Source organism: Rhea pennata, chromosome 1 (genome assembly GCF_028389875.1).
Source record: "Rhea pennata isolate bPtePen1 chromosome 1, bPtePen1.pri, whole genome shotgun sequence".
NCBI classification, from domain to species: domain Eukaryota; kingdom Metazoa; phylum Chordata; class Aves; order Rheiformes; family Rheidae; genus Rhea; species Rhea pennata.
The window spans coordinates 149,985,501-150,005,562 of NC_084663.1; the positions used below are offsets into that span (position 1 = coordinate 149,985,501).

General features: G+C 36.0%; 1 protein-coding gene across 2 annotated transcripts in view; it reads left to right on the forward strand.

Annotated features, from left to right (window-relative positions):
• LOC134154962 (cytoplasmic protein NCK2) overlaps positions 1-20,062 on the forward strand; it is a 170,059-nt gene that overhangs the window by 12,768 nt on the left and 137,229 nt on the right. The window lies entirely within an intron of this gene.

The following is a 20,062-nucleotide window of genomic DNA, read 5'->3' on the forward strand; positions in this document are numbered from 1 at the left end:
ACTGTAGAGGCTGTTCATCATGAATTCTTCCTGTTGAAAGAGACATTCCTTTATATTAACAACTGTGAATGGGATTTGGGGGAAGATATTTTTATTCTTGGCTTGTTGGCTCACTATTCTAAGCATGTAGTAGCAGACCACTAGTCATAGAAATTGTCTGCTTGGTTTGTCTATTTAGGCTGAAAGTAAGTACATACTGTCTTACAGACTGTCCTGTTGAATATTATACTTTCATTTTCTACGTACCTGCTTACATGCCTGCAACCTAATTTGTTAAATCTGAATTTACTAGTAATACTGCAGTCCACATTGGGATAGGATTTACTAGTGTGAGCTGGCTTTGGACTAAAATAAATCGTAAAAATAACACCATACTTTTCTCCCTATGCAACCTCCTATTCCTGCTTGTTCACCCTTTATCATGGGAAGGGGGAATTGCCATAAAAAGAAATTTGTGAGGTCCAGCTTTGGATATCAGTGTGTTTGGGAGCTGGGGGAATGACAAAAGTCTTAAGTTTTTCTGTCTTCCAGTAGCTGGGTATTCTCTTTCTAATAATTTTGTTTCTTGAACATTGTTGGTATTAAAAGTCTTTGTTCTGTGCTCAAATGTAGCCTGGAGTTTTCAGCCTGAAGATATGTTTTAACATGCTTAGTGAAAGTTGCTTATTCTGGGGATTTTATATGCAACACTGATCTGAAACTTACTTATACATTTCTAAGGGTAGGTAACAAAGTAAGTTGGAGAATGGGAACCCTGGGTTTAAGCATCTCATAACAGAGTGAAACAAGGGATATATGATTTACATTCAGTACTACTCCATGTGTGTATAGTTTATTTGGGCATGCTACGTAGAGTTTATTATTATTATTAAAGTTGATTTTTGGTGTTTACTCACCTGCTTTTGGTGGGACCTAATGCAGGTTGCTGAGTCATTCACCCTTCTAATCAATAGTTTATGTATCTTTGGCTTGTTTAGTTTTATACCAAGAAAGAGTAGAAAAGTGATTTTATATAAAAATCACAAGGTGAATAATTTTGTTCATGAAGGAAAGACTTTAATTTTTCTCTAGTATGTCTAATTTTTTATCATTATGTGTGGACTCAGAGAATGTGCTCAGCTGAGATTGATCACTGGTGTGTGAAATGACTAAATTATAACAATGGAGAATTTTCTGAGGTGGGTAATATATTTTCATATGTAGCTTCCAGCAATGAGTTTAATACACTGAAGGCCACAGTTTCTATGCTTCTGTTATTGAAATGTAGTGCTTTGATCGTTTTTCTGCTGAACTTCAATTTAGAGCTTTATCTGGAAAACATCCAAGGGAAAAAGCATCAAAGCAAAATAATAAGAATTGTCTTGGAATGCAAGAATATCTTTAAAAATAGAATACGCAGTGAGAGTTTAAAAAATATATAGAACACCTACTAGCTTAAAGGCTAAATCTATGAACAAAGAAGGAAAATAGCTTTACTGACATGTACCTTGAAGTTGTGATAGTTTGCTAACCCAGGTACAGGAAGTAAAGTTTTACTTTCTTAATGTTTATCCCTTCATCTCCATCATGAATTTTGTGAGTTTGCTTCGTCTAAAGGACTGTTCCCAGTTTAATGATAGATGCCTGAGGAGTATATTCTTATCTGCACAGCTCTGGTTCATTACTCTGCTTCAGTTCAAAGCCACCAGTTGAACTCGTCCAAATATTTAATCAACTGAGTTATGATATCCAAGCCACGTATGTATGAATATGTTTAGTTAACTTTTCTTAAACTTGGATTTGGGACTTCATCAAGAAAAACACATCCTTGAGGAAGAAAACCATGTTTAAAAGAAGAACGATGTTTGTGTGTAGTTAAGAGTCCTTCTGTCTGTTAAACCTTTAAATTTTGACTATGTGAAAATTGCTATCCTGGATAGTCCTGCCTGTCCAGGATAGATTAAGATCCATGCAAATCCAAGATCGCTATCCTAGACTTAGCTACATTAGTATCCTGTCATTGGCAGTGTTTTTGTTGTTGTTACTGTTTTTTAATCTTTTGCTTCAAAGGAAAGAAATCTTCCAGATTAAAACCTCCTTGTAATAGACAGTATTCTGCATACTAGACAAGGGTACTATACTAATGTATTCATTAGCTGTTTGTTAATACTACTGTCAAAACATTTATTTTTAAAATATCTTGTTCTGTAACTTTTTCTGGACTTGCTACTTTAGGTGATTGCTTTATGGAGCATTAATATAGACAAATAGCACTGACTTCTAGGTTGGTTCTTAGCAAGATAAGTCAAGAGCATGGTTGAAACATCTGGTTCTAGTTCATGAATGTTCTTACGTGAGTAGCTAGAGCATCAGTGAGATGCTCTGGGGCATCAGTGTAGTATGGGCAGAAGATAGGGTGTGTGTAACACATAACACATAGCAACAATAGCATTTTTTTTTTCCTATTTTGTAGATCTAGATGTAAGAATAGGAGAGATGTTCAATTGCAAGCTGATGGCCAGTAAGTTTTCCATAACAATAATTAAGGAAGAAATTTCTTCTAATCTGGAAATACCTTTATATGTCATGTTAGTGTCTCTCATTTAGATTTCTCATTTTTGAAGTGGGATTTTCCTTTGCAGTAGGTCTGTACCTGTCACAGGCTTGGGCACTTCTTGAATTGTTCTGGCAGCATCAGCAGGTGGTTTCCATGAGACCTACAAAACATATAGAAAATTCTGTTAAGTGTGGTTCTTTTAGGGTATTTGTTCCTCCTTGCAAGGAATCTTAAAATCTTCAATAAATCTAATATTCTTTACTTGTCTGCTGGGCATAGTAAAAACTTACTGTAGCATGTGAAAAAAGCTTTTCATCCCAAGCACAAGTGCACTGTGCCTAAAATGCCCGGTTATTTGGTGGTGTGGAAGAGGTCTACACATCAAGCAGATTAGCAGACGTGGCAATATTCTTCACTTCTTTTATTACAGAAGACTTTCTTGCTCTGGTTTCTACATTGTCTGTTCATCTCAGCCCACACATTTTTCTTTCTTGTCTAGGAATAGATTCCCTAGATGGCAACATCAGCAGCTGGCAGCTCTGTGCTTGTTACGCCCGAGGAAAAAGCACTGGCTTTCCTAAACCCACGGCCTCTAGCAGTAGCACAGAAAATGAGTAGTTAGCTGTCATCGTTAGGATGTGTAAGTGGCAGTTACACAATAATCTTGTCTCTGGCTAGCTGGAATGCTCATCAGCTGTAACAGCTGGATGGATCCCAGTTTTGGATGAATGTGGTTGATTAGCACGTTGGAACAATGTGCTATCTATGTTAAATTTCTCTCCATTGCTGCTGCCTACGTTATCTTGGGTGCTCATCAGTATTTTCCCCCAGTGAGAGTGGAAGTGCTTTTACTTGGTAGCATCTTTTCCCCTCCCCTTTTTTCTCTGTTATGCATAGAAACCTTGCAGTAGTTCTTGTTTTGATTCTGATTTGATGACAGAATCATTTGTTTCTTTCAGTCTTTCCAATCACCTGCACATTTTGGAAAAATTGTATAGCTATTCTGTTTTCAAAACAAATTTTGCTATCAAATATGCACATAAGTTCTTTAGAAACAGTAGGAAGATTTTTTTTCTTAATTTCTTCATGTAAAGGGAAGAGTGTTTCCCAGAAGTTAAGTACCATATCCCCAAAGCATTTTTCCCAAGAGTTATTACTGCTAATTTTCATCCTTGAGGTAAAAAGATATTTACTAAGATGAGAACTTAGTTTCAAGAGACAACATAAGGTGAAAGGATAGGAAGGTAAAACTGCCCAGCAGAAAGCTGGTAAGACTGTATTTATCTTCTTCTGTGTCAGAAAATACCATAATCTGTGATTCTAACCTTGAAGGAAGAAAAGTAGGAAGAAACTCATTTCAGTCATGGAATGTAATTTGATTACTGCTTGCTAATCTGCATTTTTTTTTAAGGGGGGAGGAGAAAGGAATCATTTCCTCACAAGCTGCAAATAGTGAAAAGTTAAATTCCCTGTAAAATAGAAACTGTAGAGAAAAGATGAGTGAGTTGGTTTCTGCCTGTGGCATTGGACTTGCTCATTTTGGCAACAGCAAAATGTTTTGCTCAGCCAAATTTTTTTGAAACCTCACCCTAAATTGCTGAGTTTGGAGACTGCATGATTACTTCAACCAGCAGGAGAACCAATTTTTTTATGTTTTAAAAATATGTATGCTAATTGTTCTCTATTTTTTGAATGTTTACTTTATAATCTGCACCAGTGAACTACATATGCAAGAATGGGAGGAAGTAACTATTTCTTCTTCCCTCAGTTCACGCTGAAATAGCCATAAGACTTTTGATCCTGATTCTCCCTTATTTGCAGCTTGTGAATAATTTACTTTGTGCTGCAAGTGCAATGTATGTATATAATTCTGGTATTTTTAAAAGTGTATTATTTCTATTTCACTCTCATTTAAGTCAAGTGTAAATAACTTTATACAGTTGCAAAATAGTAGGGAAATGAGCCTCCACAAGCTAATGCAGTGGATCTATTTTCAGGGACAAATGAAAAGGTATTTTGAAGTCTAATCAAAGCCTGAGCTCTCCAATTGTGTGTGGTATAAACTATAAAGTTGATGGTGTTTAAATAGAATGTGTTGGATTTAGGACTTTTTTTTAATTGGGATTTGTATCTCTGGAACCTATATTCAACATATTTCTGGAAATGACAAATGCACTGCCATATGGTACACCAGATTTCAAGCCACTCTGAGGTGCATGTGTGAATTTTAGAGTGCCTGGAAGAAATGAATGAAAACCACATTCTCAATTTTATCTATTGCTGAGTTCTGTAGGCAGATTGGGGTGGGGGGAGGGAAGACATTGAAATAAATTTTGCTAGAAGGGTTGCATGCTTATTTCTGAACTCCAGTCCTAATGCAGCAAGGTGTAGGTGTAATTTATGGTTCATAATACACACTGATTTCAGTAGGACTGTCAGTTTTCGTGTCCTAATGCTTATTGTTGGAGATACTAATAAATACTAAACTGGGCCCGGAACTTCCTTTTGCTACTGGTAACTGTTGCCATTTTCAATCATCCATTTTCAACTATTTTAATGATTAAACCTCCCTTTCAGACTTTAATGACTGAACTTAATTCTGATATATTCTTGAACTGTTCTTCTTATGGATGATGATGTTTCTCCTTAAAAAGTTCTGTACTGATTGTACTTCTTGAGCAGATTTTTTTCTTTGTTGGTTAGTAAAAGCTGAAGAAACATTATGGGAGTTGTTTGCACCAGGGTTATTTTTAGCTCTGGATACTCTATGGAAAACTTACTTAAAATATAAAGGAAAGTGGTTTGGGGATTTATGTTACTATGTTTCTTGTTAGAAAAATCATCTCTTTCCTGTGAAAGATAAACTAATAAGAGTTTGTTATTAAGATCGGTTGTGAAGATTAACACAAACTCTAGGAATTTTCTTCAGAATCAAAGACAATGAATTTTGAAGCTTTGTTTTTATATGAAGAGGGGAAAACCTCACTTCTTGTGACATGCAACTCACGTGATTAATATTTTGTCACACAACACGCTTAGCTGGTAGAATTAATTCTGTCTGCCTGTGTCAATATCCTCCTTGTTGAGGAAACCGTGTTGCTGTGGTAAATCATCTCCCAAACCTTAGAAAAAATGCTATAACTTCATACAGTAAGTGTTCATAACTCATTTCGGCACAGGATCTTTACACTCTTTGATTTGTATGAAATCCAAAGGCTTTTGTTAAGATAAGTTTAGTCGTGTGTTAGTTTGACAGCTCATCTCCTTAGTTCAGTTCAGTTTGCTGTGAACCAGTTAATTGCCGTTTCTGACCTTGAATGAAAGTTTCATGCACTCCAGCTGCAACAAAATGTGGCTGTGAAGGGTTGGTATTCAGTGATGTAAAAGAATAGTTTTATAAGTATATGTGACTGTATGTCTTGATATTCTTATGGTTCATAGTGTTCTGATGGGGGAAAAATGTTTTCATTCCTTCTGGGAAGCATCAATTCATTAAGCCTATGTTAATTAATAAATTGGTTTGATGAGGATGAGACTTCTAGTCAAAGTCAGAAAGTAGGAAGATGCTGTTGCTATTCGCTACAGCATAGCCAAGACGCTCTTTTCGGGACATGCTCTATGAACTGGGGAATTCTGGCGTCTGCTTTCTTGGTGTGCAGCACAGAACACCTCTCCTCCGCTAAGGATTATAGTCTGGTCTTTGAACATTTTGTTTAAAAGTATGAATTGACAACACAGTTTGAGCTTTCTAATGGCAAAAGCTTGTTCTGTTGTGAGGTACGTTGGGACATTTTTCTGAAAATTCAGAGCTATTTATAGGAGAGGAAATCTCTGCTTTTTCTCGCTCATTGATTTCTGAATGGGCTTTATTAACTATTTATTTTTGAGTGAAACCCTTCAAATGTTCCTGTTTCCTTACAAGTGAAGGATTTTTTAAAGTAATAAAACAAACTGTTTTAAAGGTTCTCAGTTCATACCTGTACTCCACATAAAGACTTGATCTTAATTGTAAATTCTAGGTATTGCTGTAATGTAAATTAAGAAAGTAATAAAATATTGCTGTTCTTTGTTTCACAGAATTTCAAAAGCAATAGATAGCATTAAGCATGTATTCAGTGTAATTTTATTTTTGATCAGTCATTCCCCATTTCTGAAATGCGATCTTGAGTTTTTTTTTCTATAAAAACAAATTGTTAAAAAGATGTTAGAATTTTTGGCAGAACCTTTGATACACAAAGCCTTAAGTATGGTTAGTGGTCTGTGTAAGAATAGGTTATTCTTCAAATTTTCATCAGTACAGAAAGTCCGGTTTTACGAAATACCGATCCATTGTGAATTTGTTAGTAAGGTCTCTTCCTTCATACCTTCTCTTTGAAACCTCTTCTCTCATTTTTTTTATTTATTATTTATTTTTAGAACTGCTGTGCATGTTAACTTTTAAAAGAAAATTGTGAAATTTCTTCTGAAGGAAAATGTAAAGAACTGTTTGAAAATCACAAAATGAAGAGGCAGTCAGGCACTTCTGGAATTTCTCTATACGGAATCCTTTCATCTTGTGTCGTTGATCAAAAAGAGCAGCAATCTTGTCACAGTACTTGTTCTGGAAGGTTGGCTTGAATTCAGTAGTATTTTGTGTTATGACTTTAAGGGTTATATTTTAAGTTGTCAAATACAAAGGCTTAACCAAACCTGAGCTCTTTTGGTGTAATAGTCCGTTGGCTGGTAATAGCCTAGCTACACTTTATTTTTGGTCAAAGCGACAATGACACCAAGTGACTTTCCATTTTAACTAATGGTGGTTTGTCATTAGCTTGCTTAAGAAAATTAAACTGTACATAGCACCTCTATATGTATTTTCTTTTTCTTTCCTGTCTGTCCTGTGCTTATTGTGTCAAGTCTTTCTGCATCTTTTTTGTTGTCACTTTTTTCCTTTTCCTTCTTACCTTTTGGCTGGTTTTGTCCTGTTTCTTTCTTGGTTCTGGCAGACTCTGCCTTCTCGTTTATGTTATCGTACCAGTCTCTAGAGCTCCCACTCTTTGTTGTAGGCAAAGCATGGAATCTTTATCAGTGGCTTGTTGAAAGACTGAATCTGTTAATCTGTTGAAGACATCAGTGAGAAGCAGTTTGGCAAATCTGTCTGCAATAAAATTAAGATACGATTGCATGCAAGCTTTAATTTCGATATTGCAGGTAACGGCAGTAATGACGATGCGATAGAACGCTCTAGCAACCAGAATATATCCCAAGTAGACTTGCAGTCTAGTTTACACTTTGGTGCTGTTTGGAGAAGCTCTGGAGATCTAAAGCAGAACTCATGCTGCCTTCAGGCAATCTATTGATTTACAGATAGTTTTAGTTCTGGAAGAATTTTCTTTGAAGCCATAGTTGAATGATTTTTTTTTTTTTAATGAAGAATTCTTTCGTATCATTTGGTGGTAATTAGCCTTAGTCTTTGAAGCTATGAGGGGAGTCATGCCCTACTGAAAACTACTGAAATTTTGAGATTGATTTTAGGGGGACCTTCTGGTCTCATTCTGTTTTTCTATGGGGTTTACAATGGTTTGATACAGGTGTACGAGATACCTTTAGAGTTTACTGATAGGTATTTATTAGCTTGGCTGCTGACTTTTCAATTTAACATAATAAATCTGGCTGAATAATAGATGCCTGGAACATTCAAAGCTTTGTTTATGTTGGATTACATACCTTCCTGCTTGCTGGCGCCTATATTCTTTCACTAACTTTCCAGGAAGTCCTCTTACCTCAGGAAATCTCAGAAAAGTATTAATGTGAAAGAGGATTTTTTTTCACCTGTGGATATTTTAAAAGGATTGATAAAGAAACAATACAGTATTGTTTTGCAAAAATGCAGAACAGAGATGTCAAGTCACTGTGTTAAACCTGCTTTTGTTTAAAGGAAGCCTGTCATTTTTGTTTTGTCTTGTTTTTTAGGTGGCAAAATGAAACTTTAGTTTCAGAGACTTAAATTATGCTAAGTGTATAACATTTAGTTTGCAGTGTTTAAATGTAGCACTGCTATCCTCACTAAATTGCATTACTAGTCAGTAATAGGCACATAAGTCCAGGCTTGAATTTTTGTGGATAGGTATTTTGGAGGATTTTTCTGCACTGAGACAAAGTGGGATAGTATGCGAGCTATATTAAAAACAAGTAGGCCCAAGTTCCTGTTTCGTGTATTTTGAAATTTTGAATATTTCTTTACCCTTCCTTATATCATGATAAGTAAGAAAGAAGAAATAACTTTAGCTGAAAAAATAATAGTTTGCACATATAAAATTACTTTAACAATTTGATAAAATGTAAGGTTAGAATTGGTTTTGGCGAAGAAATGAAAATTCAAGGCGTACCTCAAAAGGGGGCAGATCCAGTGTTAGATGATACGTTGTGCTTTTTTTTGCCCTTGGTATTACTTCATGGTGGTAAGTTTCTTTTTATTTGTTGAACTATCACAGGCATTTTGAATCCTCCATAGGAATTTGTGCAGGATGTGGTTGGATTTTTTTTTTCTTTTTTTTTTTTAATACCCTATGTTAAATGTGTTGAGAACTTGAAGACTATTGCACTGCTTTCTTAAGGTGTCTAATGCTCTAAAAGTGTAGTAGCTCTAATTTAAGCACTTGAAATTGCTTGTAATCTATAGTTAGGTGCCATCTTTAAAAATTTATTCTTTTTTTTTTTTTTTTTTTTTTTTTTTTTTTTTTTTTAACTAGGAACCTTTACTCTGTATTTATCAAGAAGAAAAGCACTTTTGGCCTCAGATGTCAGTCTACAATGTTACTGATTTAAATGGAAGGCTGTTACGGAATGAAAATTTTGTGTATGCTTTAATAATCAGCAGTGGGTTTCTGAGACTGCTACTCTTGGATTTCAAGGCAATAGGCTTTGTATTCTGAAGAACATCAGATGTTTGTGCTCTTTCGCAGTTGGAGAGGTGTAGCTTCCCAAGAGAGTAAGTGCCTGTTACAGGATCAGTATTTACCATCACAGGTTACAAAACTGAAGGGTAAAATAAAATGAAAGCTACTATAGTTTACATCCTGTAGGAATGAGAGGAACTTATTCCTCCTCTTTAAAAGGAAACCAGAGTTTTTAGAATTATTTAAATGTACAAGTACCTTAATGTTTTCAGTTCTTTGTTACTAAGTTTAAAGAACTAGAAGGTAATACTTAGCTTCATTTTCAGACAAAGATATTTGGTTCACAAAGTTGCCATCTTCATGTTGCTGTAAATGAAGCTTCATGTTTCTGAAGGCCTGTAGTGCTGCTCAAAGTTGGAGATCAAGACCACTTGAATCAGTAACATACATGGAAAGAATACCTTTGCCTTTTATTTCATTATTTTGACAATTTCAGCAAAGGTAAAAATCAGTAATGTCACTGCCTTTATAGTCCCCCCCCCCCCCCCCCCCCCGCATAGGGAAAGCTGTGGCTCACATCTTTTCTGATTGCAGAATTGGAGCATGAGCCTTGAAATGACATCAGAACTTGTTCCCCTCCCCCAGTCTCCCCCAAATAAAGAAATCACTGTCCTCACCGTCAACCTGGAACTTGGGTATTTCTCATGGTTGTAATGACTGTTGGTGGTAGGCATGTAAAGAACAAAATTCCATAAAATCATTGCTAGAATTTAAGACTGTTACTGAAGCTTTGAAAGCCTATTCTCGAAACTTTGAAGCTTTCTGTCCTAGAAACAAAGTGTTTAGAGCTATGGAATATATTTAAAAGTAGACAGCATTTGTTTTCCTGACTCCTGTGTTTTAACAACAGATCATGAGTGTAAATGTCAGCATGACATTTTGCTTTGTAGCCTGCACAAGGAAGATGATTTAGTTGTGTCAGCTATCAGGAAACAGCTATTCACCAAGACTCTTGTGCACCCTTTTGAGAGGGGGCTTTGAACACAGCAGCTGCTTACTATTAGATGATGCTGAATTTTTGGCTAGCCTCCCAAAAGAAAGGGCAGACCTGTGCACATCTCAAAAGAGTAGTTGCAGGAGTTGTTAAGTATTGTAATGAAAGTAGAGGGATACATGATTATAATATAATTCCACTGGAGCAGTGAAATTTTCAGAGATTCTGAAAGTTTTAGAGACCTACGGTGTAACATTTAGTAATGATATTTATTTATACCTAGCTTCTCTCTATAAGCTAGGTGTATATATATACAGAGAGAGAGAGCTAGAGAGGCTCTATAAGAGCTTCTCTCCCCCTGCCGCAAAAAAAAAAAAAAAAAAAAAAAAAAAAAAAAAAAAATCTCTTTTCACTACCCTTCAGGCCTGTGGGATTTTGTTTTTGTTTTTGTACCCCCTTTCCGCCAAACCTGAAGTTACTCTGCATCGAAGTGGTTCCTTACCCAGGAAAGTTAAACAGAAACAGTGACACCTTTGGAATAAATGTTGAATTCACTAGGTTATGATTTGCTGGTGTTTGTGCTTGTTTTTAGAACCTCAGAACAGAGTTCACAGACCTCTGTGAGACAAACAGAATGGTCAAACATAAAATAGATTAGCCACCCAATTTGTTAAGTTCAGTTATCTGAGTTATAAATGAAATCTTACTAAGCAGCAGTTGCTACCTATATCATGCTGTGAAAATGGCCAGATTACATGCTGAAGTTTTTGTTCAGTATATTGTCATACAGTATGGGAGTTAAGAGACCTAACAGAGTAGTAATTGGATTCGTAGTTCATGTATGACGTAAAGAATTCATGATACTACTGCACTGTGTGTTGTAGACAGCAGATGCAAAAATGAAATCTCTTGAATAAAGAACTGTTAATGAATTGATTCCTTCAGTATATTCTTATTCTCTTAAGAAGAAGAAGCAATTTGTTCTTTAGTCGTTGCCAAACCATTTCTGAAAGCTCATTAATTGCATAGTTAAATTGCAAGCTATTTTAAAATCTCTAGATTTTTTAATTTTAAGAAAATATTTGAAGAAAGTTAATTTTAACTTGTTAATAATAAAACATGTCTGGTATTCTAAGTTTTGCTGTAATATCAGAAAATGTGGTAGGTCACTGGCTTGAATATAGTCCAAGCTGGTAATACCCAAAATTGGCAGCTTGCAAAAGGAGCTCTATGCATGCCTCTAAGAATGATTCAAGATTAAATGTGCTGAGCAGGTGAAGATCATAGTTGGTGGTGGGCAGTGATCTGAATTAAGCTTATGTGCAGTTCAAAAGCACAATTGTATCTTTGTGTGGTATGCTTTTCTCTGAATTACTTTTTGAATTAGCTGAATACTCTAGAATTTAGCAGATTTTGACAGAAATAGCTTCATGTTTTCAGACTTTTTTCAGTCTCCCTTATGAAGATGCTCAGCGAAATGCTTTAAAAAGAACCCTTTATCTGCATGAGTCTTTGTGTAATAAACACATCATGAGATGATGGCCCGTCCATAACAAATGCTTTACTGTCCCCTCAATTTGGTATACTGATATGCAGAAGCACTCAGAATATAAATAGTGAGATAAATTTTTACCTTTGGAAGTGTTTTCTTCTGTGTACAGACTGGTCAGGGTTAGAAACTTTGTCTAAATTGCAATCTGCTATTTTTCATTCTCATTCACTTATTTAAAGGCTTATTTATCTATTTGTAATTGATTAGAAAGTTTGAGTTAGCATTTTGTTTGTATTGCTTCAGTTATTTGTCACCTGCTCGTTTATTCTGGAAGGTACTTTAGAAGCCAATCTCTGAACATTCTCATTTAAACAACAGCTAGACTTATTAAAATAGTTGCTTATAAAAATACAGATATCTGTAAGTAAAGGGAAAATAAATCCCTTTAACTTTGAGTTAAAATACTATAGCTCCTCCAGCTTGATAGTTGGATGTAGTTGGAAAAATAAACAGAATTCTTGGTGAAGTTCAACAAGGTGAAATTGCCCCGTAATTGAGCAGTAACACGAACGCTTTCATGGTAAAAAGGAAATCAGTGGATAGAGTATTTTAAGGAAAGAAGGCAAGAAGCAGCAAGAAATTGTACCCTTTGATTAAAAACCCTGGATACTGTTGTCACTGCAGCTTTATTTGAGTATGACAAAATACTGTTTTCTTTCAGATAGTTTTTAGATAAAACTTAGTTTGCATTTCTGGAAAATTGATAACAATTAATATTCTACTAGTGTTTTTGCTGTTTATACTGTGTCAGAACTTTTACTGTCTACTACAAAACTTTCTAAAATTCTGTGACATATTTAAAACTGTTTGTAGTATTAATTTGTAATAACAGCTTTGAAGAACACTGGACTGCATAGTTTGCACCGGTAGTCTAAAGAATCATATTTTGTTGGGTAAAAGACATTTGAAAAAAACACACTTGTAATGAAGGATGCAAAACTAAGCAGGAATTCTTTAGTTATTGTAGTCAACAGAGCTTCTTTTTTAGAAAGTAAACCTGGAAGTTACTACCTTGAGGGGAAAAATCTGGACAAGGTAATTGGCTTTGACCTTTTATTAGATCTGTAACAGTGTTTTTTGGATTTTTTTGTTTTGTTTTTGTTTTGTCCCCCACCCCCACACCCCCTTCCTTGTGTCCAGATAAACGCCATGTGCTTTTCGATCTTAGTTTTCGTTTCTGGTTTCACATTTGGAGCTAGATATATAGCTAATCTGCACTTAATGATTTCCACTTCTAACCCTGGTAGAACACTTCTGGAGTATTCAGACAGAAATGACATAATTGAATTTCTTCCCAGATACTGTATTCAAATACCTTTGGAGATGTCATTAATTTGACAGCTGCCATAGGCAATCTTGTTTTTGAGAATTGTTGTAGGGATTGCAATATTTCTAACTCTTGTCTTTGACACTGACTTAGTGTGATAAAATAAGTCGAATAAGGCACCATCAAATGTGTACAAAACAAATGAAAGGAAAAAAATGAGTGCTGGAAAAAATCAGAAGCTAGGCTGTTGCTGAGTTTTGTTTGGATATTACGAGATTTTGGAATATTTCATTATCTTGCAAACAGCAATAATAGCAATGCCTATAGCCAAGGCTGCTTTGTGCTGCAGCTGAAGCCAAACTATGCTAATGTTTCTTTTCTTGCTGTTAACCTGAAGCAAAGTTTCTGGGCCAGTTCAGGCAAAAGCTGGTTCAACTGTTTCCGATCAGTTTTGGAAGAAGAAAGCAGGTGTTCTTAAGGACTCTGTGTTCCTTGGGAAATAGTGACTCAAGCTTTAGTTACTTTTCTCGGATCTGAGGAGCCTAGCACTTTTATTGTGACCTACAAATTCAAAATGCTGGCTTTAGGGACTACCCTTTTGCAATACTCAAAGACCAGGGCTGTAGTATCAGCAAAGTTGTGTATGAAACAAAGTCATTTCTAAGTTCCAAGGGTTTATCTTCCAAATAACCTTGACTCTTAAGCAAATTGTAAATCCCTAGTTATAATAGTTTTGTACTTGAAACACTTGAAGTTCTTTGCTTTCCTTCAGTTGGCTTATCAAAGGAGATTCAGAGAAACTTTAAATCTGGAATGTCAGTTTTTCCCAGCCTTTGATGTACAGATACATTAGGCCAGAAATACCTTGTTCCTCACAAGGAAGATCATTTTTATCAGTGTGGAGTCTAGTAGCCAGATAGTAACTGAGCATATTCTAATGTAAAGTAAGGGGTTCTGTGGGGTTTGAGGAAGGAGAAAACATTTTATTAATGGGCTCCAGTTTCATGTCTATGTGCAAGTTGTACAGCCTTGGAATTTTCATTATTGCAAAGCAAATTCAGAGTTTGAGGAAACAATATATCATTGCCTAAACTACTCTGTCTGCTGGTAGCAGTTCTGAGACAGATTTCTTCAACTTGCAGCTCCTTCAGCTGAGGTTATTATAGATTTCTTCAGTCCAGGGACCTTGGCCCCAGGTTCTTTCTGACATCGCTTCAAAGTCAAATGACTTATTTTTGCTAACACTTTTTCAGATGTAGTTTGTCTGAACAGAGTAGGGCAGAGCTTGCATACTCTTCAGAAGGAAACATTCCACTTTGACAGCAAAGCCTGCAGCGTTGTTACATACCCAGTAGCTGGGCACCTGGAGGAAGGGAGAATGCAGCAGCTCAGACTTCCTTGGTGAAAAGGCTCAGGCTCAGCAAGACTGACTTGCTGCAGCTGGCAGCGATGAGCTGCTTCTATGGCAGGTGAGCTGTGCCAAAATCAGACCTTGCACTACCAAAATTACTTACCAAGTTTCCCCTTTACTATTTGAAATTTATCAAGAAATTTCTGAGTTTTCCTCAAAGGCATCAGTTAGGATCTGCTCTTTCCATTTCCTCCGGTTCCCTTAGTCTGCCTGGTGTTTCCAACATAACCATTGACTTGTCCTTTTTTAGCATCACCTCATCTATATGTTTTAGCATTGAGACAGTAATCTCTCTGCTATTTCAAATTCAGACAGTGCTGTTATAGCACAGACAGCTACTTTCCTGAATGTATACATATGGAAATGGGAAAGATTTTCTTTGGACTAAGGAAGAATGCATAATTTAGCAGAACAGGGGCTCTAATAAGGGCTACAATTAACTTTGAATTGCCAGTGGGCTAAGTGTGCTTTATTTGAGTCTACCATAATAATGATGTGAAGTACTTCTGTAGCACATGTTATATTACCTTTTCTGTTACATCTCAGTCCAAAGAAAATCTCTAATTGTGTAAATATGATGTTAATTTGCTTTTTTTAAGACATGTGACCTGAACCAAGAGTAGTAACAAAGAGTCTCTGCTTTTTATTTCTGATACTCAGTCAGCGACTTAGTGATGGAGACAGATGCAACATTAATTCATCTGAATCCATGGTTTTCAGCTTTTCAAAAGGCATATGTGTATGCCTTTTTCCAGTGGAGGTTTGCCCTTTCTCTTTTTTTTTTTTCCTAGTAGCTTACATGTGAACAGTACTGTATAGGTGACTACTGTCGTGGTCATCGTTCAAAGACTTGTAATCCACAGAACTGAATTAAAGGCTAGTGACATAGAGGATGGTGGTTATGGAAACAAATGTAAAAGGCGCTCTCTTCCCCCTTCACTCCTCCTTTTTGCCCCTAAAAAACATATCATGTACGTACTAGAGTCTACAGAGAACATGCATTTGACTGCCAGAATCGAACAAGAATAGAAGTCAACGTAGTCTCCTTGATAGGCTGCAGACCAAGTGCAACCCAGTGTGTGCTCTTTCTGACTTACACTTTTTCAGAGGTGAAAAGAAGAAAAAATATCTATTAAAAAAAGAAAAAAAAAGTTTGAGCAGCAAGTGATACTTAAATACCTTATCGCAAATACCATGGAATGTGAGCTCTACTACAGTCCTCGTACTCTAGATAGAATAGGAGGATATTCATCCTTGCATGTGTGCTCTGTTCAGAAGAGACCAGAATTTCTTGTGTTAATCATTACAGCCTTTGGTGATAGCTCTTAACCTGGAACTTTAAATAAACCTTTAAAATACAGAATTTTGCTTCAAGAGCTGGTCTTATTTTCATAGGTGGCCTACAGAGTTAAATCTTTCCAGCATTTTAAGTATCTAGCCATCTTTTTTGCATGCAAGGTAGTGAGTGCAGTTCTTGCCCTCCCTCTTCCTTCCCCCTCCACCCCCAATTTCATTTGCTTCCTTGCTGTTAAGGAACCACAGTATTAAGGAGCAAGAGCTTAATTGTGTAGAGTATATAGTATGACTGGATTTACATGTTCTGTTTTCAAAATGTACAGATTGTAATGCAATGTGGCAATTTTCTATTTTTTATTTGAAACCTTAAGTGCCATGTGAATGAAACCTTGCTTTCTGTTTTTTTTCACTGTTTGTGTTTCATGCTTGGTTTTCAAATTTAGTATTCAGGAAACATACTGACTTATTTGATTTAAAGAATATTTGCATTTCTTTACCTTTTCCTTAGTTTTAGAAGGAGGTAATATTAAATGAGTTCTGTGAGGATACATAAGTAGGAAATTAAAATATTAAGCGTTTATTAGCATCTTGAAAAAACTGCGTGGATTTCTCTTCCTATTAACCAAATTCAGGTTTTGTGCTCTTTTGAGCAATTGCTGCTGACCTGTCTGCTGCTTCATGGAATGGGATTGTACTTGCCCAAGTGTCTGTGTAGTTAAAATATTTTGAACGTAGCATATTTAGACATAACTTCATCTGAAGTATCTGCCTAATGGAGCAGTCTTAATGGAATACTTTAATAGCCCAAAGTGGTTACCTGCAATTGCTCTAGTGTATTTCAGTCAATTACAAAGGAAGGCAATATTTAATGTTGAAGAAGTTGAGCTAGATGGTGTAATTGAACTGGCAGATTGCCAGTATGATCATCTCTGCAGGAGAATTTGTATTAATTTGATGCTTTTCATTTGTTCTCTAGAAGGTCACCAGTAATACGTCAATTGTTGAATTTTATCATAGTTATCAGTGTCACCCAAATGACTTATCCTTTGAGTTAAAATCCCTAGTCTGTTCAGTATAGGTTTATGGGCAGGTCATTGCTGTGTATTAGCATATTAGTATCAAAGAGATTATTTTAGCTGTTTCATATCAGAATTTTAAATCAGAGATGGTTTGGTATTGGGAAGAGTCTGAGAGAATTGTCATTACAACACTCATTGTAAGACTGAATCTGGGTTTTAGCCATGGGGATAAATAAAATGGCACAGATTTTAGAACTGTTAATGGAAAAAAGGCAATTAATAACTTTCGCTGTTACTTTTAAAATAATTTTTACAAGAACACTAATATTTTAAAGTTGTAATCTTTATTGTAACAAGGTCTGAACAGTTACATATAAAATGTTTATTATATAAGATGTTTATTTGTTCTTAGTGCTTGTGTTCAAGCACAAGCTCAAATTCCTTTTTTTGAGGTGTTTGACTATTCGGAAGTGTGTTTGATTGAGACTTAAATAATCCTTGTGTCCTGAAGATCTTGGTCTAGAAAAACAAATGAGACAGACTGAGACGGCAGTTTGAAAGTGAACAAATTTGTCCTTCTGTTTTGCATGTTTGTAGTCACCTTTTCGTCCAATTCCTGTACTCTGTATTTCTTACTCTTTATTGTCTTCTGTTCTGGATCTCATAATAAATATTACAGTCAGCTCATAGTTCATTTGTAAGGAACCTTGAAATATTGCGTGTATTGATGTTGATACTATTGCAGTCATAAATATATTGGTGTTATAATTGAGGTATTGCAAGTGTACATAATACCAGATGGTACTAGTATTAAGCCCTGATACTATTGGATATGATTTTACTCCAACTCTCCGTGGCAGCTATGGCAGTAGCTTGCTGCCTTACCCAGCTGCCTTTTGAAAACAGTTGACTTTTATGTTTTTTGTTGTTTTTTAGTTTTCTAATGGTATATCTAATGACTTATCTTTTGTGTGAACATTAAATGCTTACCATATATGTTCCAAACCTTTTGGAGGTGTAGGAGGATTATTCTGTACTGTCAGGGTTTTCATGCCCCATCCTGTCTTTATTATGAAATATATCCTTCTAGTGTTCTTACTGTAGAAAAAAAAAATAAAAAAAAAATACCCACAGTACAAGACCTTTGACTCAGTGGCAGATAGTCTCAAGTCTTAACTGATGCTTCTGCTTACCATAGTATGAGCAAAAGCTTTTGAACTTCTATAATTGAATATTGTTTCAATGGACGTGTTTAACATATAACCTAATTCTCTGAGGTGCAGGTTTCCATCCTGAGTTTGAGTCACTTCCCTAGTCACAGTGTGGCCTGTGAGGATGTTGGCTGTGGGGAGGTGTGATGGATACGGAGTCGTGCTCTGCGGGGGAAGATTCTCAGTACGACTTGTAGCAGAAAACGTCTTCTGGCTATTCCATAGCAAGGTGACAGGAGAAAGGTAGAAATGCAACAGAGTTGAGCCCAGAGGAAACAGAGGCCGAGCTGCATTTTGTGCATCTGTGTCTATTCATTTGTGTGTTATTTCAATTTTACTATCAAACTGTTGGTAGGAATGAGGTTTTAGTGCAAAGAGTCACAGGATAAAATACAGTCAGCTTTAATGTTCTCAGTTATTTTTAATGTATGCTAATTGAGCTGTGAAAGTGAAACCTTTCTTGCTGTACAAAATGAAGTTAGAGTTCTTTTACTGAGATAAATACAAGTCTTTATCTTATGTGTTCAGATGGAATTTGAACTTTTATTTTCCCCAACAATACTTCCTTACCAATGGACTAAAAAAGGCTAAGATTTATTTTTCAGGTATTGATGATTAACAATACTATTTTTCTTCCCAATTTCAGCCACAAGATATCATTAATATTCCTTTGTGAAGATGAGTTTTTCTTTTCTTTTTTTTTCTTTCTTTCTTTTTTTTAAGGGCTAACAACTAACAGTAACAAAAGGAAGTCAGAGCTTGGCACAGTACTTAACTAAAAGATGTTAATGGTCAGTAGATGATTTAGATTCTGTGAAGTAGGATGGGATTTTTTGAATAACATTGTTTAGAAGAAGGTTTTGTAACAAAAAATGCGATTTTTATTTTGCTTTTGACCTTTCCCCCATATTATTCAAAATTTCCTTGTATTATTGCCAGAAGAGAAACATACCACAAAACATTCAGCCAGTAGAGAAACAGATCTGCTCATTCCTAAGGGTTTTAATTTTGCTTCATTTATTGAAGCATCTTTCTTCCCATTTACTGTAGATCTTGCAATGTAGAATATAGTAATTTGCACTAAGAGTATAGTTATGGTCTGTAACTGGGTAAATGACTTGATTAACCAAAGTGGTGGTGTTCATGCATTCTTTATCTACTGAAAACTCAGAACTTAAATCAGGCCTTGTAACAGGGCAAGTGTCTTGTAATGCCTTGTAGTAGGCATTTCAACTAGCGCTTTTTCGCAGAAAGAAACAGAAAGGAGGGGATAGGCTTTTCTCTAGACCCATCTGCTTTCTGTTGTCACAGGTATATTTTCATTTATGCAGTGAACTGGCTCAGGAAACTCTTCTATTTCTTCCCAATTTCCTTTCCTCTGTTCTTTTCCTCGTGTATTTTTAGGTGAGTCAGTGCTGGTCGGGTTAACTGGCAGCTGCTGGGGGGCAGGCGTGAGCAGCCAGGGGAGTTGAGAAGCCCGGACTGTGTCTCTCCTGTCACAATTCTGGCTTAAACGTTTGTCCGACTGTGGCTTCAGCAGTTCTGTCACTTCATTTGTTAAAGGGAGGAAGTCTAAATCTTATTTTTAAATGTCTAAGGTACTGAAGTGTGTATAATCTGTTTCTTTCATTGTAATGCACTGGTTTATTAGATGAATGGCTCTTTCTCATGCATTTGCCTCATAGGATGCTTTTGCAAATGCAGCAACTGATTTGAAACTGTTCTGAGAAGGTTTTGGTCAGAAATACTTGTGCATGAGTGGCCTCAGTTGAATAAAAGTCATAATGTTTCATTTTGGAGCAAAGGATTATGTCACAGAAAGCAGCTCAGATTCCCTCCCTCTGTCCGCCTTTGCATCTTTGCATCCAGAGAAAATTCCCCTTTGCGAAAGTCTCTCC